The sequence below is a fragment of the Cibotium barometz genome, chromosome 18 (assembly GCF_041138505.1).
Source record: "Cibotium barometz isolate CiBa-2024 chromosome 18, ASM4113850v1, whole genome shotgun sequence".
NCBI classification, from domain to species: domain Eukaryota; kingdom Viridiplantae; phylum Streptophyta; class Polypodiopsida; order Cyatheales; family Cibotiaceae; genus Cibotium; species Cibotium barometz.
The window spans coordinates 32946803-32961199 of record NC_141063.1 but is presented as its reverse complement, the minus strand read 5'-3'; positions in this window follow the sequence as shown (position 1 = coordinate 32961199).

The following is a 14397-nucleotide window of genomic DNA, read 5'->3' as shown; positions in this document are numbered from 1 at the left end:
ATCATACCTTTGCACAATCCTCTCTATGTCCACTTCAAATAATGACGACCGCAAATGTGGATTCTCCTTCAAGATTTTATTTTCTTCATCATCTTTTAACTCTTGTAGGTAGTTTAGGCCTTCTGCATGCATTGGTCGGCTTGCCAGGTTTAGCCTTTCTTTTTGCCTCTCCTGATCGTGATCTTGTGCGCTCCCTCCTTCTGCTCTTGATCCACAACCTTCTTAGGAGCATGGGATATGCACCTACTATCTTGGTCATCTTGAGAACAATGAACACAATAGTGAAGCTATATCCTACTACCTCTATCTATTCTCCTCTAGTTATCCTGAGAGGTCAAACCCTTTCCTAGTCAACCATGTATATCTAGAATGGAGCAAGCTACATGTCAGTAATCCTTAGCTTTTTAGCTAGACTATCATATTATATTTAACCCTCCGTTGAGAATGACTCTTGTCATTGTCTCACCTTTGATCCCTGATGGTTACGTCTGGAACATACGTATCATAGTAGTGGACTATCTCCACATTTTTAAATTCAGTTGTTGTAGGGTGTTCCGATTCCTGCAATGGCATCCGTACCAAATTCTCATTTGGCACTATAGCTTGAATCATCTTTTTCCTATAATTGGGAGCCACATTCATTATTTGATCTAATGTGTTTTTTAATTTCATCTTGTTGAGATCCTCCCACAAGTCATATTCCTTGCTACGTTTCTCCTTATCCGCCGCGGCTAGTGTGTCTTGACTTTTGTACATCCTTCTTTTTTTCTCCTTTTCTTCTCTTTCTTTTCCCTCACTTCCTCTTGTCTAGATTCCCTCCAGATTTCTTTGCTTTTCTTCTTCTCTTTGGACACTTATTTTGCTCTGGGCTTGGCCCTAGTTAGCGGTTTGGCATCAGCTTCTTTCCTGCACTAATCTCTTATTTTTTCTTGATCAAGTTTTTCCTGTCTGGATTTTCCACAAGGTGCTCTCCCAAGGGCAGGCTTTCTTGCATCTTCCTCACCATTCCTTGTGTGCTTTGCACTAACTTGGTGATCTATTTCTGGAACTTTTGCTACCCTGCCCATTGTTATGGTTTCCTTTCTAGTTATCGCTTGGCATTTCTTCCTGTATTCATTTTCACTAGTCCTTGAGATCTTATCATAGCCATAAATTTTGATGGATCCTCCTATTATTTTCTTGCCTCATGGTCCACTTTTACCATATTAATAGCCATATCATTTCCTTCTGGGTTTTCTTCTCTTTGTGGCCTTGCCTTCTACAGTTCTTATTGTGGCACTAAAATATAGGGCAATCATTCTGTCTATGCCCTAGAACATTGTAGTAGAAGAAGGCTCCCCTTGGATTGAGTCTTCCACCTCCCCCAAATCTTCCATATGGTCTGTTGATTTGCGGTCCTATGGTGACCTAGTTGATGGCGGGGACTTGTTGCTTGCTGCTGCTGCCTTTCCACCACCCTTTGATTCTTGTTTCGCATGTTATAGTAACATGTCTATGTAGAGTGATTGTCCCTTCCATAGATGGTGCATACTTGTTGTGTGCCTCTTAATTGGCACTCGTCTTTCATGTGCCCTTGATTGTTGTACCTCGTGCACCAAACATCTAGTCTTAGTCTTGATCCTGTGTGTTCTCTGGCAATCTTAGCTAGGGTGGTCCTTAGTTCTTCTTGAACTTTCTCTGCCTTCTTCTTGCCTTTCATTTTTCGATGCTTCCACTCTTTAGCATCCAACTCCTGACTAGATTCTGACTCTCAGGTATCTTCTCTAGAATTAGATTCTAAGATTTTTTTCTTTTTCTTTTTCCTCTTTTCCTTCTTCTTCTTCTTAGAGTCTTTGTTTGTTTACTTCAGGACTCCTTGAGTTCTGGCGGCTCCTGCCACTTGTTTGAATGTGAGGTCTTCCATGTCATATGAGGCTATTTCCATCGAAAGCTTTTCCCTCAGCCCTCTCACAAGCCACTGGCTCAGCATGGCTAGAGCAGGATGGTTGGGCTGCTGGTCCAGGCGCATCAGCATTGCTCTAAATTCAACTGCATAGTCTTCTGTTGGGCCGCTTTGTCTGTGTCATTCTCTGTAGTTTTTCTAGCACCTTCATTATGATCTTGTCTTTCCTGAATCTTTTCAAGAAAGCCTTATTCAGATCTTCAAATTTCTAGAAGTGTTCCAAACCATACTAGGCATACCAATTGGTGGCTTTTCTACCCAATGTTGTAGCAAAATACTCCGTCTTTGTCCCAACCGAGCTTTGTTTTCCTAGAACGTGGTTTCAACAAAGGCAAAGACATGGGCATCTGGATCCTTCTCACTCTTGCCTTTGAATTTTGGGTACTTGAGGGACATCCCACCCCCCCACAGTTTGCCAGTTCTCCCCCTTCCTAAGCTTCTTGCCTCCTGTTTGGTATTTCTTGGAAATCTTCTTCCTAATTTATTAGTGGTTCTTGAATCAGTCTTTCCAGCTTTCTGTGGAATCCCATCTGGTTCTTGGTGATCTTCTTCTTGATTCCTTAGTTGTTATGGAATCAATCTTTCCAGCTGCCTATGATATCCCAGCTGCTAATCTTCTTGGATGATGCAATGGTGCGTCTTGTTCTACAACTTTAGCCTATCTATGGCAGTATTGCATTGCCCTATATTAGCTTCCTTTGTTATCCATGCCTGCTCCATTGTTCTCTTATGACTCTCTAGTTTTAGAATTCCTAACAACGGTTAGTGTGTGCTTTCTTTCTTGGCTTCTTTTGACTAGCTTACTGTACTGATCGTGCAGGTCTTAACCTATACTGGCCTCTATCTTTCTACTCCCCTACGTGGGATACCATTCCCTAACAGGATCACCAAAAGTGTCGATGTTTGATCAAGACATGGCACTTGCATGGTTTTGGACCACCTAGTCGGCTCCAGAGAGAAGGAGATGTGACTAATACAACTGTGCCCAATGAGATAATCTAATACTAATGCATTGCACCATTGATCTACCTAGGTCAAGAGAGTTCTTCATGTCACCACAGAGGTCGGTTCCTGCATCTATCACATCAGGATCCCTGATGTGACTCGTGATCCTATCTCCAGACATGAGTCACATCCAGATAGGAATGACTTTGAGTGCAAAACCCAGTGAGAAGGCATATCTTAACAAGAAAGTGCTCAAAACATGTATCAAATAGACTTGCATAGTACAGAAAAAGGAGAATTGCATAGACAAATCACTTGTATCACTAGATCAGAGGCTTAGCCCCAAAGTATGATGTCGTATCACACTCTCTGTTGTTTTTTCTACTCTCGCGTCTATTTTTTATATCTCTGTATAGTTCCCCTTTTCCCTTTTACATATGCCCAGGTATTACCCAGGCAAGATTCAGTTACAAGGTTATTACAAGAAAGAAGATTCATGTCTCGAGAGTTTGTTAACCAATGGATATATTGGGCAGTGAAATTGGGGTAAGACTGGCCACCAGACGGTTAGATGACCCCCAATACTTAACAATGCTTGCATATTGTGATTCATTGGATAGGGTTGTTGTTGTACTGGTTTAGCTATAGGTACCATGGGGATGGTGTGTTGTACCACCTCTGCAAGAACTCCTTTCATATCATGGTATGTCCACGCAAATAAACCCCTATACTCCTTGAGGAGATCTACAAGTTCAACCTCCTCGTACTTATTTAAGTCCTTGGCTATGTAGACAGGCTTAGGATCTTCTCTTGGTCCAGCCAAGTCTACTTCCTTGAACTCTGCTGGGGGGGGTCACTAAAGAATATGTAAACCTATCACGTGAGTTCAATAGAAGGAAATTTTTAATTCATGAAATTTGTAAAAATACACTTGCAGGGGGCATTTTTGTAATGAAGAAAAACTAAGGTCCAAAATATGTAAATAATGGGCCATGAAAAAGGCTACTACAAATAGGGCCTTAGGTTCATTGTAGGGATCTTTTGATCATGCATATCTTGGACACTTACATGTACTCATGGAGATGGCCTTTCATAGTCTAGTGCTCATGGAAAGCTTGATAGCCATCTTCGTGCGGTGAGAGGTTAAACCACTTAGGCCTTATGCACATACCTTATATGCTACATGTGTATGTGGATTTCTTCTCTTTGCATCATAATCACATGGATTCCTCATATGTGTGATGCTTATCAAATGGATGCTAGATTTGGATTTCATGTGCTGATTTCTTTAATATTTGATCTAGATCCATTTTAATTGGTATTAGAGCTTTGATTTTGATTCACTTGGATTTTCTTGATCAAGAAGATGGGAAATGGGAAAATTGGATGGTTGAATCTCTTAATCTTTGTTGTTTCTAACCTTTTGAAGCTTTGATCTTGATTTTGGGAGTTTTCTAATGCATTTTGGACAAGAAATTGCAAGAAAATAATGATTTAGGTGTGTTTTTGGCAATTTTCATGATTTTCTACATGATATTTCTCTATACTTTCTTGGATTTTCTTGATGTTGATGGGGAAGAGGGCGGACATGAAAAATTTAACCTCATTTGGCCAATTTCTAAGGGTTTTGTATGAGTTTGGAGCCAAATTTTAAATTTTGGGACCAAATTTGGGATCGAGACTAAATTTTTGGGTAAATTATGGACCAAAATGGGGGAGATTAGCTAATCCTAATTATTACTAATTCAAAAAGTTTTCCCCTTTTGCCCTCTTCTCTATGCTTGATCTGAGAGGTTTGGAGCAACATTCATCATCATTGAAGCTTGGATTTGCCTTTGGGAGTCCAATAGATGAGTTTTAAGGTTCCAATGATGCACGGTTTCCTCTCCTACAGCCTTACACGAAGTCGTGTAGTCCATCGCTAGTGATTGGAGAAAGATTCAAGGTATTTATTGATATTCAAGTACTTTTGATTATGTTTGAAGCTTTAATGGCTATTCACGGTGCTCAGTGTACGTGGATTACTGCATCTCCCCCCAACGGCCTGCGCAATTCGCCGCCTAGTATCTTTCAATCCTAGCATCTTTCAATTAGTTGCTTATGGTGTTGTAAACCCTAACTTTGCTTAAGGTCTTCGTGATTAATTTTTGCAACAAATTTTTCACCTTTCCACCTCACCAGTTGGCTGCATGATTCTGCTATTAATTTTTGCAACAAATTTTTCACCTTTCCACCTCACCAGTTGGCTGCATGATTCTGCCCTCTTGTTGGTAGCTATGAAGGTGATGGATAATTCTTACAATTGCTCATAAGTTTCAGGATTTCCTGTCATCAATGTGATTGAGATGGCAAGTGATGGATAATGCTTACAATTGCCCATAAGTTTAGGTATTTCCTTTCATCAATGTGATTCAAATGGCAAGGTGATGGATAATGCTTACAATTGCTCATAAGGGGATTTCATGGGAACATTTATTTTCATGCCATTTTGAAATTCTTGGAAAAATCAGGGTTTCCTTCATCATCATGTGTTTGGATAGAGTTACCTTCTATTCACTTTGATGCAATTGCTTCTCTATCAAATCATTGATACACATTACATGCTCTAATCAAGTCATTAATCCTCATATGTTTGGATACTTCCAAGATTGGTCATTTTCAAATTTTCCTTGATGCTATTGAAATTAGAGCAATGTGATGAGCTATGGTAGATCAAATACTAGAATCAACATCATTAACAAAGTGATTAGCAATTAATTAAGATATAATTAGTGATTAATTAGCGGAGACGATTCCACCTTTTTTTAATTTTCCTTACAAATTTTTCTAACGAGATTAATTCTAAACTATCCTTCTCCTGAGTAAACTAGATAGAAGGAAACTATCACTGATATAATTTGATCATCTGAGTAAATTCAACGCTTTTTTCCTAATCAAGATCAGGCAGCATAGCCGTTGATCCACTCAATTGAGAAATTTATCAGGGAATTAATTAGCTACTCGAATCCTAGCGTAATCCTAAGAATTTGCAGTTTGATTATTAAAACCACTAATTCTAGCCTAACCCCATCCGGCCCATGGGTTAGCCACCACCCTGCCACTGGAATCGGTAGATCCAACAAGTACTCACCCACCCATAATTGAAATACCTTTCTTAACTTTAGCTTTTAAAAACAGATACGCACACACTCCTCTTTAAAACAGATACGCACACACTCCTCTTTAAAACTTTAAAAAAATAATCCATTGACAAAACAGATATGATCACAGATTTCATAACTCAAAATTTCCATTCAATCCCTTGTTTCACAAAAACAGATCCACTCTGGACTCTCCATTGGGACCAGCTGGTAGCAACGAGATCCAGTAACAGATTACAAAATAATCATTTCGTCAACATACATATATATATCTTCCTCGACATACGAATGGGTGTCCTAAAAGCACCGCGAGCCCGTGCATCACCTGGTCAGAACCCTCCAAGATCATCCTTAGGTGTCCTGGCACTTCACTCAGGGACCGCTTCGTCGGCCCGTGCCCATCGTACCGGAAGCACACCATTTTTCACCATACCGAGGCTGGTCAAGACCTGGGCAGGTTTTTGCCGCGTGAGCTCTCCCTCGAACACTCCCTGCCAGCTGTTGCAAAACCGAACTTCCCTTAGATAAACATATATGCCAAATGCTCCCTCCAGCATTCTGGCGTAAGATAGTTCTTTAAGAAAACAGGGTTTCTATGCAAGTTTTCAGTTTTTATTTTGTTTGAAAACCATGAATAATCTTAAATCCGTATCCCAATACTTCTAGATCCAGGTCTGAATTCCAAACAAAATTCCTCGAATTCTGTTAACTTGATCCTCAGATCAAAATCAAAAGTCTTAACTTAGTTTCAGATTCGGTGGGAGATTTGAGTACATTTTTCCTGAACTGAGCACATTGTCATTGATTGAATTTGACGAAGGAATTAGGTCTTGGTCAATAGTCTGAATCAGAGTTTGGGTCTGGAAAGGTTCTTCCTAAACTATCTTTCTCGAAAGGTACTATTTCAATTTCTCTTTTTCTAAATTTCGTTCGAATATTTGCTTACAGATTTCTAAAACATGAATTTCTCATGAGGAATAAAATAATCAGTTATCTCGATCTCCGACTTCGATAGTTTAATTGAATTTTCTAGCATTTCTTCTCACAAATTATCTACTTATTCATTTTTCCAATTTTTACGAAAATTAAACAGAGGATTGAGGAGAACCCTTATTTAATTATAAAGATTCTATATGCATCTAATTATGCATAAAATCCGATCCTGATAAAAGTCACACTTTTATCATCATAAAAATCATTTATGATGAAAGTCACTCTTTTAACATGAAAGAATTTCTTTTATGCATATGTTTATGCATACAAATCATTTATGATGAAAATCACTCTTTTAATAAAAAAACATATCTTTTATGCACCCATTTATGCATAAAAATCATTTATGATACAAATCACACTTTTAATATAAAAAAATCTTTTATGCACCCATTTATGCATAAAAATCATTTATGATGAAAATCACACTTTTAATATAAAAAAATATCTTTTATGCACCCATTTATGCATAAAAACCATTTATGATGGAAATCACACTTTTAATATAAAAAATATATCTTTTATGCATCCATTTATGCATAAAAACCATTTATGATGAAAATCACACTTTTAATATAAAAAAATATCTTTTATGCACCCATTTATTTATAAAAATCATTTATGATAAAAATCACACTTTTAATATAAAAAATATCTTTTATGCACCCATTTATGCATAAAAACCATTTATGATGAAAATCACACTTTTAATATAAAAAAATAAACCTGGTCTTTCAAGGTTTTTCATCTCCTTGAACCACTCCCCATGACTTTTCATGTGGTTCGAAGCACCTGAATGTGAGTATTTACTCATTTTTGGGAGATTTTCCTTTTATTCTTCTATTTATCTCCTTCCTACATTTGGATGAATCTTATTGGTCCATAGGAACCTTAATTTAAAATTTCGAAAAAATCTTCACCCCCAGGATAATGCCTCTTGAACAGATTATACTTAATTTCTAATGCACCTTCTGGAAATCTTTTTGAACTTTTGTTTTAGGGGAACTTATTTTAATAAGATGAGAAATTTTTCCATCTAAAAATATTTAAAATCTGAATATTCTCTCTCTAGAATATTTTCTCTCTCTAGGCCAAAACTGGTAGAAACAAGATCTTTTATATTTCTGAAGAGGGATTTGATTACAAGGGAAGATGCTGGACATCTTGAGAGGCTGGGGAGGAATCTTACAATCCACATCTTCTAAGCCTTCATAAGTAAATAATAGACAATGATATGTCTTCCAAGATGAACTTGAAAATGGATCATACAATGCATTCTCATGAATCTTCCATGAACCACTCAATGTGTCACCTAATGCATGATCGTCCAAGTCATGGCCATCAGCAAATAAGTCATCATCCCATTTTTTATCAACAAATGAGTACTCATCCAAAATGACCATATCCTCACAATCTGGTGGTGTCAAATCATGAGCTGATAATTTCTCAATCAAAGCACTTATGAAAGCTGTCCAATCATATCCATCTTTAGCATCCATATTCCATTTAGCTACCACGGATACCTTGGGGACTTGTTGAGAAAGATTTGGCAACAAAGTATCTTTATCTTCTTGCTGTCCATAAATTACAGCAAGTGTCTCACCCACTTCAACACCCACAATGTGTGCTTAAAGACCCACATAGCCATAATCTATGAAATGACCAAATGTGATAGTGAATGGAAGTCCTCTTTTTCATTTTATGAAGCCAAAATCTTGCAACATTGAGTGCATGATAGATCTTCTATTCCCACTCAAAGCAAGTGGAAAACCGTGTAGGTACCAACAATTCACAAATATTAATGTTTTTTTTCTTGGCTACACTTGTAGAGGTTTTAAGATCATTCATTGCACATTTCCCTGTTTCAATCACTTTCTTTGATGAGAATAATGTTTGACTATGTGTCTCATCATGTACATCAACTTGATTCATGGGTATATGATTCTTATTTGTCCCACCTTGTTGCATAGGAGTCCTCAATGCACTTGTCTCCTCTTGAGATATTTTCTTCCTTGTATCAAAGATATCTTGCCTAAAGGACATCCAAGTGCTCATTTATCCTCCACCACTAGGCTCCTTGCTTGCATTGCATCAACATCCTCTTCATCAATATCCTCATCAAATAAGAGTTGCATGTAAGCATTGACAAATTGAGAAAATTGTTTGTACTCTTTCTTAATGAAATTAGGCATTTCCATCCATATATCATGAACTTTCCTTTTCCTTTCGATGAATGAAATATGCTCCCAATCATGCTCAACCACATCACCATCAACACACAACTCCTCTTCAAGCATAGAAAATTTATTTCCCTTGGGATGTGAAGATACTCTTTTAGATTCTCCAAGGGTTGGTTTCACATGTGTATACCATGATGTATGTTGCTCCCCATGTAGTTTGAGAGAAACCGGCTTGGAAGGATGTAGACTTCATTTCCCTCATGAGAGGTCTTCTAGCCTCCGCCATGAATCCACTTGAGGCATTATTTATAGGATTCTCATAGGAAGACCTTGTAAAATCCTCTTGCATAGTTTGCTTGTTGTGACCGCCATGAATCCACTTGAGGCATTATTTATAGGATTCTCATAGGAAGACCTTGTAAAATCCTCTTGCATAGTTTGCTTGCCTTCCTTGTTGTGACCACCATGACAAGCCTCATGCATAACTTGCTTGCCTTCCTTATGACCACCATGAGAAGCCTCGTGCATAGGTTATTTGCTCCTATGCATACCACCAATAGCAACTTCATGGTGTTGCTCCAATTGGTCTTCAATAGCCCCAATCTTGGTAGTAGTCATGAATTCAAACCTTGTATTCAATGTGAGGTCCCCTCCCCCCCCCCCCCCCCCCCCCCCCCCCGCACGCCGCTCCGGGGCTCTTGCCAGGGCGGGGCGGGGCGGGGTCCACACACTCGGGGCCTCGCCCCCCGCGGATGTTTGGGGACAAGAGACTAGCTCGGGCCCGGAAGACTCCCCTCATCCGGAAGGCACACGAGCGATTCTGCCAATTTGAAAAAATCTTCTAACGGGGAAATTACTCTAACGAGTCAAGTCTTAACTAGATAAACTAATCTGACCAAACCTGAAGTCACATGGTCAGATCAAGAAGAGACTTGCACTTGGTCCATGGAATCACTGTTTTTTTTCTCATTTACAAGGCACAACCGATGATCCCATCCCACAGAACAAGGTCTTCTCACGATTTAAAACTAAATAACGTAACTAATCGTATCTAGTTGTTTCTCACGAATCCTCCGATCCAGCCTAACCCCATCCGGCCCATGGGTTAGCCAACCACCCAACCACTAAATTGGTGGGATTCCTTTATAAAGATTTGGTTGGGTTTTTGCCCGGGTAGCAAGGAAAAGAGTTCCCAGGCTCCCTAGCCAGCGATTCATGCAAAAATCAAGGTAGGCATACCACGTACACACCCAATATGAGCTTACCATTTATAACATATTCGACTGGCTTTAAAAACAATCCTTCAATAAAAATCATAATATTTTTTATCATCATTTTTTCAAAATTCGGAGTCCATTGTATTACAAGAATGTATCTTCTGAACTCTCCGTTGAAGACCACCTGGCCAACCAACGAGATCCAGTATCAAAATTTGGTTCTCAAAAATCTTTCCTTTTTGTCCATCCGATATCTTCCTCGACGTGCACATGGGTGTCCTAGCAACCACGATATCTTCCTCGACGTTGTAAGATCCCTATCCCCACCGCGCAATGGATTCGGAGTGCTAGTAGCGGAAGTAGCACATCTTGGGCGGGGAAGGGTCCCACACTCGGGGCCTCGTCCCACGGATATCCAGACAAAAGACTAATCCGTCGGTTTTTCCAAAATCGAACCCCAAAAAACTTCCTTTACCCGGAAAGCACGGGCGATTCCACCAGGTTAAATTTTTACTCTAACGTAGTCAAGACCATTACTGATCAAGCTGATCCGACTACACCTATAAAGATACTCGGTCAGATCAAGGAAGAAACTTGCACTTGGATCATTGGGATCAACGCTTTTTTCCCCATCAAGAGGCAGAGCCGTTGATTCCTATCCATAGAACAATTACTATCCGGGATTTAATAACAGAATTTGAGTCTTGATTTACGGATCCATCAGTCCAACCTAACCCCATCCAGTCCCATGGGTTAGCCAACCGCCCATCCAGTCCCATGGGTTAGCCAACCGCCCAACAACTGTAGTGATGGGATCCAATTAGGAATTTGGTTAGGTTTTGTCCCGCATAGGAAGATGCATAATGTGAGAAAGAAGAGATGAGAGAAGAGACAATGTACTCAAGAACTCATCAATGAATCACTAGCCAACTTCATTAGAAATAAACTACAATGCCTCATATATATAGGAAAGTTCCTCCACCCTTTCCTCCACCCAAAAATGTGTGTAAATAGGAAAAAATGAAAATGAATGCTATAAATCCCAAAAATGCCTAGAGGCTAAAGAATGTGCCACTAGCGTGACACCATCTGGAGATGACACCTATCCAACACCTCCTCTTCAGGTCCAGATGGGAGGACCAATGCCAATGCGTTGAAGAAGATAATCCAAGGGAGGTCGAGAAAGAGGCTTAGGAAACAAATCAGCAACATTATCTTTGGTAGGACAATACTCAAGCTGAATGCGACCTTCAAAAATCCAATCACGAACAAAATGAAAATGAACATCAATGTGTTTGGATCGTCCTCGAATAACTGGATTTTTGGCTAAAGCAATAGCACTCTGTGAATCTGAGTAGATGAGTGTCGAAGTAGATGAACATCCAAGGTGATTCAGGAAGGCATAAAGGACAAAGAAGAAAGAGTGTATGGATCCGTAGAAGGTAATGGATATGACGGAAAAGAGAAAGTAGAGGCACCTACCGAAGAAGGAATTGCACTAACTTCTGTTGTAGTAGTTGCTGGTCCAACCGTCGTAGGAGATGTAGGATCCATAGTATCTTCAAGTTTGCCTTTGTCTTTTGGAGTAGAGGACTTCCGAGATCCCATAGGGAGAGGAGGGTGGGAAAACACAAGGGAAGACACAAGGGAAGAAGTGTCGTACCTCCAAAAACACATAGGGTGGGAAATATGTGTCTTCAAGAGGCTGCTGAGGATTTTTTGATCGACTTTATGAATGATGGATACATTGCTGCTGCATTTGCTCATAGGATCACTCTCATGAGCAAAGATTTTGTGCTTGTGTCCAGACTTAGATACAAGTTTGACAAAGCTTTGGAACCCATTCCAAGTCAAGATATGAGAGCTTTTGAAATTCTAAATATTTCTCTAGCAAGACAACCCAAACAATCAGTTGTTATTGAAGATGTTTCGCATACTTATAGTACAAGAAAAGCTCACGATATTAAAGAAGAAGTGGAGAAAGAGAGAGAGCAGGAGAAGATGACAGAGGATGCCATTCTTTCTCAGCAAGCTAAAATTCTTCATGCATCCAATTCAGAACTTTATCAGAATGTAACAGGTCAAATGGTAGTAGATGTCTCCATGCATGGAGAGGATGAGGTTTATTGTTACATTGCCCCTGAAGACACGAGTATGCTTGTGAATCACAATATTGAGATATGTGACACAGTCCTCTTTATCTGTCTGAGGTTTGTGTGGATTTCCTTTTGCTTTCTTGATGAATTTCTTAGATTCCATATTTTATTGATATGTTTTGTTTATGTCTCCAGATGTCTTATGAGGGATCTTCCTAACTCAATGGCTATGCAAGTGACCATTCTTGATCCCCTTGTTACACAGTGCCTTTTCAATAGGCAAGGGGATCTTGCAAGTTTTCTTGATGACTTTGATATGCTGACATGCAATTACATTGTATACCCTTATGTTGAAGTGTAAGACTCACACTCAATTATCTTTTGTCCATCATTACAATATTCACAACTAATTGCAGTATTCATCTTATCACAGAGGCCATTGGAGTCTTATTATCTTCAATCTATTGGATAGAGATGTAATCTTTATGAATTCTTTAGCATCCATTCATGGGAGAAGTAAAATGTAAGAATCAACTTTACCATGGTTTATGTTCTAGAGCAATATTTTGTAAGTTTTCAATTATTTGGTTGACCCTCAATATTTTATGCTTGCAGTGCTGCCAAACTTATCTTGAGTTTCCTAGGTTCCACCTATGAAGACTACAAACTTGAAGATTTTAAGTACTACAATCAGAAAGTTCCTTTGCAGAAAGACTCAACATCTTGTGAATGGATGGTGCTTGCTAATGCTTGGAGATATCTTGAGTCAACGTGGACGAGGCCCCGAGTGTGGGACCCTGCCCGCACGCAAGAAGTGCTACTTCCGCTGCTAGCACCCCGAATCCATTGCGCGGTGAAGACCGGGATCTCACAAAAATGAATTTATGCATAGGAAGATGCATAAAAGATTGATTTCTATTTCAAAAGTGTTAGTCTCCTTAAAATGGAATTTATGCATAAAATGGAATTTATGCATAAATAGATGCGTAAAGAAATCTTATATCAAAAATAAGAATTCTCTTGTATTCTATAAATAGATATGAGGATGTGAAACGAATCAAATAGATGAAAATGAACGAGGAATAGATGGAAATGTATGTATGTGAATGTGAATGTGGATGTGTGAATGGGGATATGGATGTAGATATGGAATGTGAATGTGGATGTATGTGAATGTGAATGTGGATGTGGATGTGTGAATGTGAATGTGGATGTGGATGTATGAATGTGAAATGTGGATATGGATGTATGAATGTGGAATGTGGGTATGGATGTATGGATGTGATGTGAATGTAGATGTACAAATGTGGATGTGAATGTGGATGTGTGAATGGGGATATGGATGTAGATATGGAATGTGGATGTGGATGTATGTGAATGTGAATGAGGATGTGGAATGTGGATATGTGAATGTGAATGTGGATGTGGATGTGTGAATGTGAATGTGGATGTGGATGTATGAATGTGAAATGTGGATATGGATGTATGAATGTGGAATGTGGGTATGGATGTATGAATGTGATGTGAATGTAGATATATGAATGTGGACGTGGATGTGTGAATGTGGATGTGAAAATGGATGTATGGATGTATGGATGTAGATGTGAATGTAGATGTACGAATGTGGATTTGTGTGTGGAATAATGATTGCAAATATGAATGTGAATGGATATGAAGTCGATATGAGCGAATGGATGTGATGAGATGTCATGTGAATCATCAGAATGTGAATGAATAATATAAGATCTGAACGAATGAGATATAATGAGAAATGGATGTGATGAGACGTAATGTAAATTAAGAAAGATAGGAATGGATGTTATGTGAAGTGAATGAATCCGATGTGATGGGATGGAAAATGATGTATCTGGTCAAGAACGGATA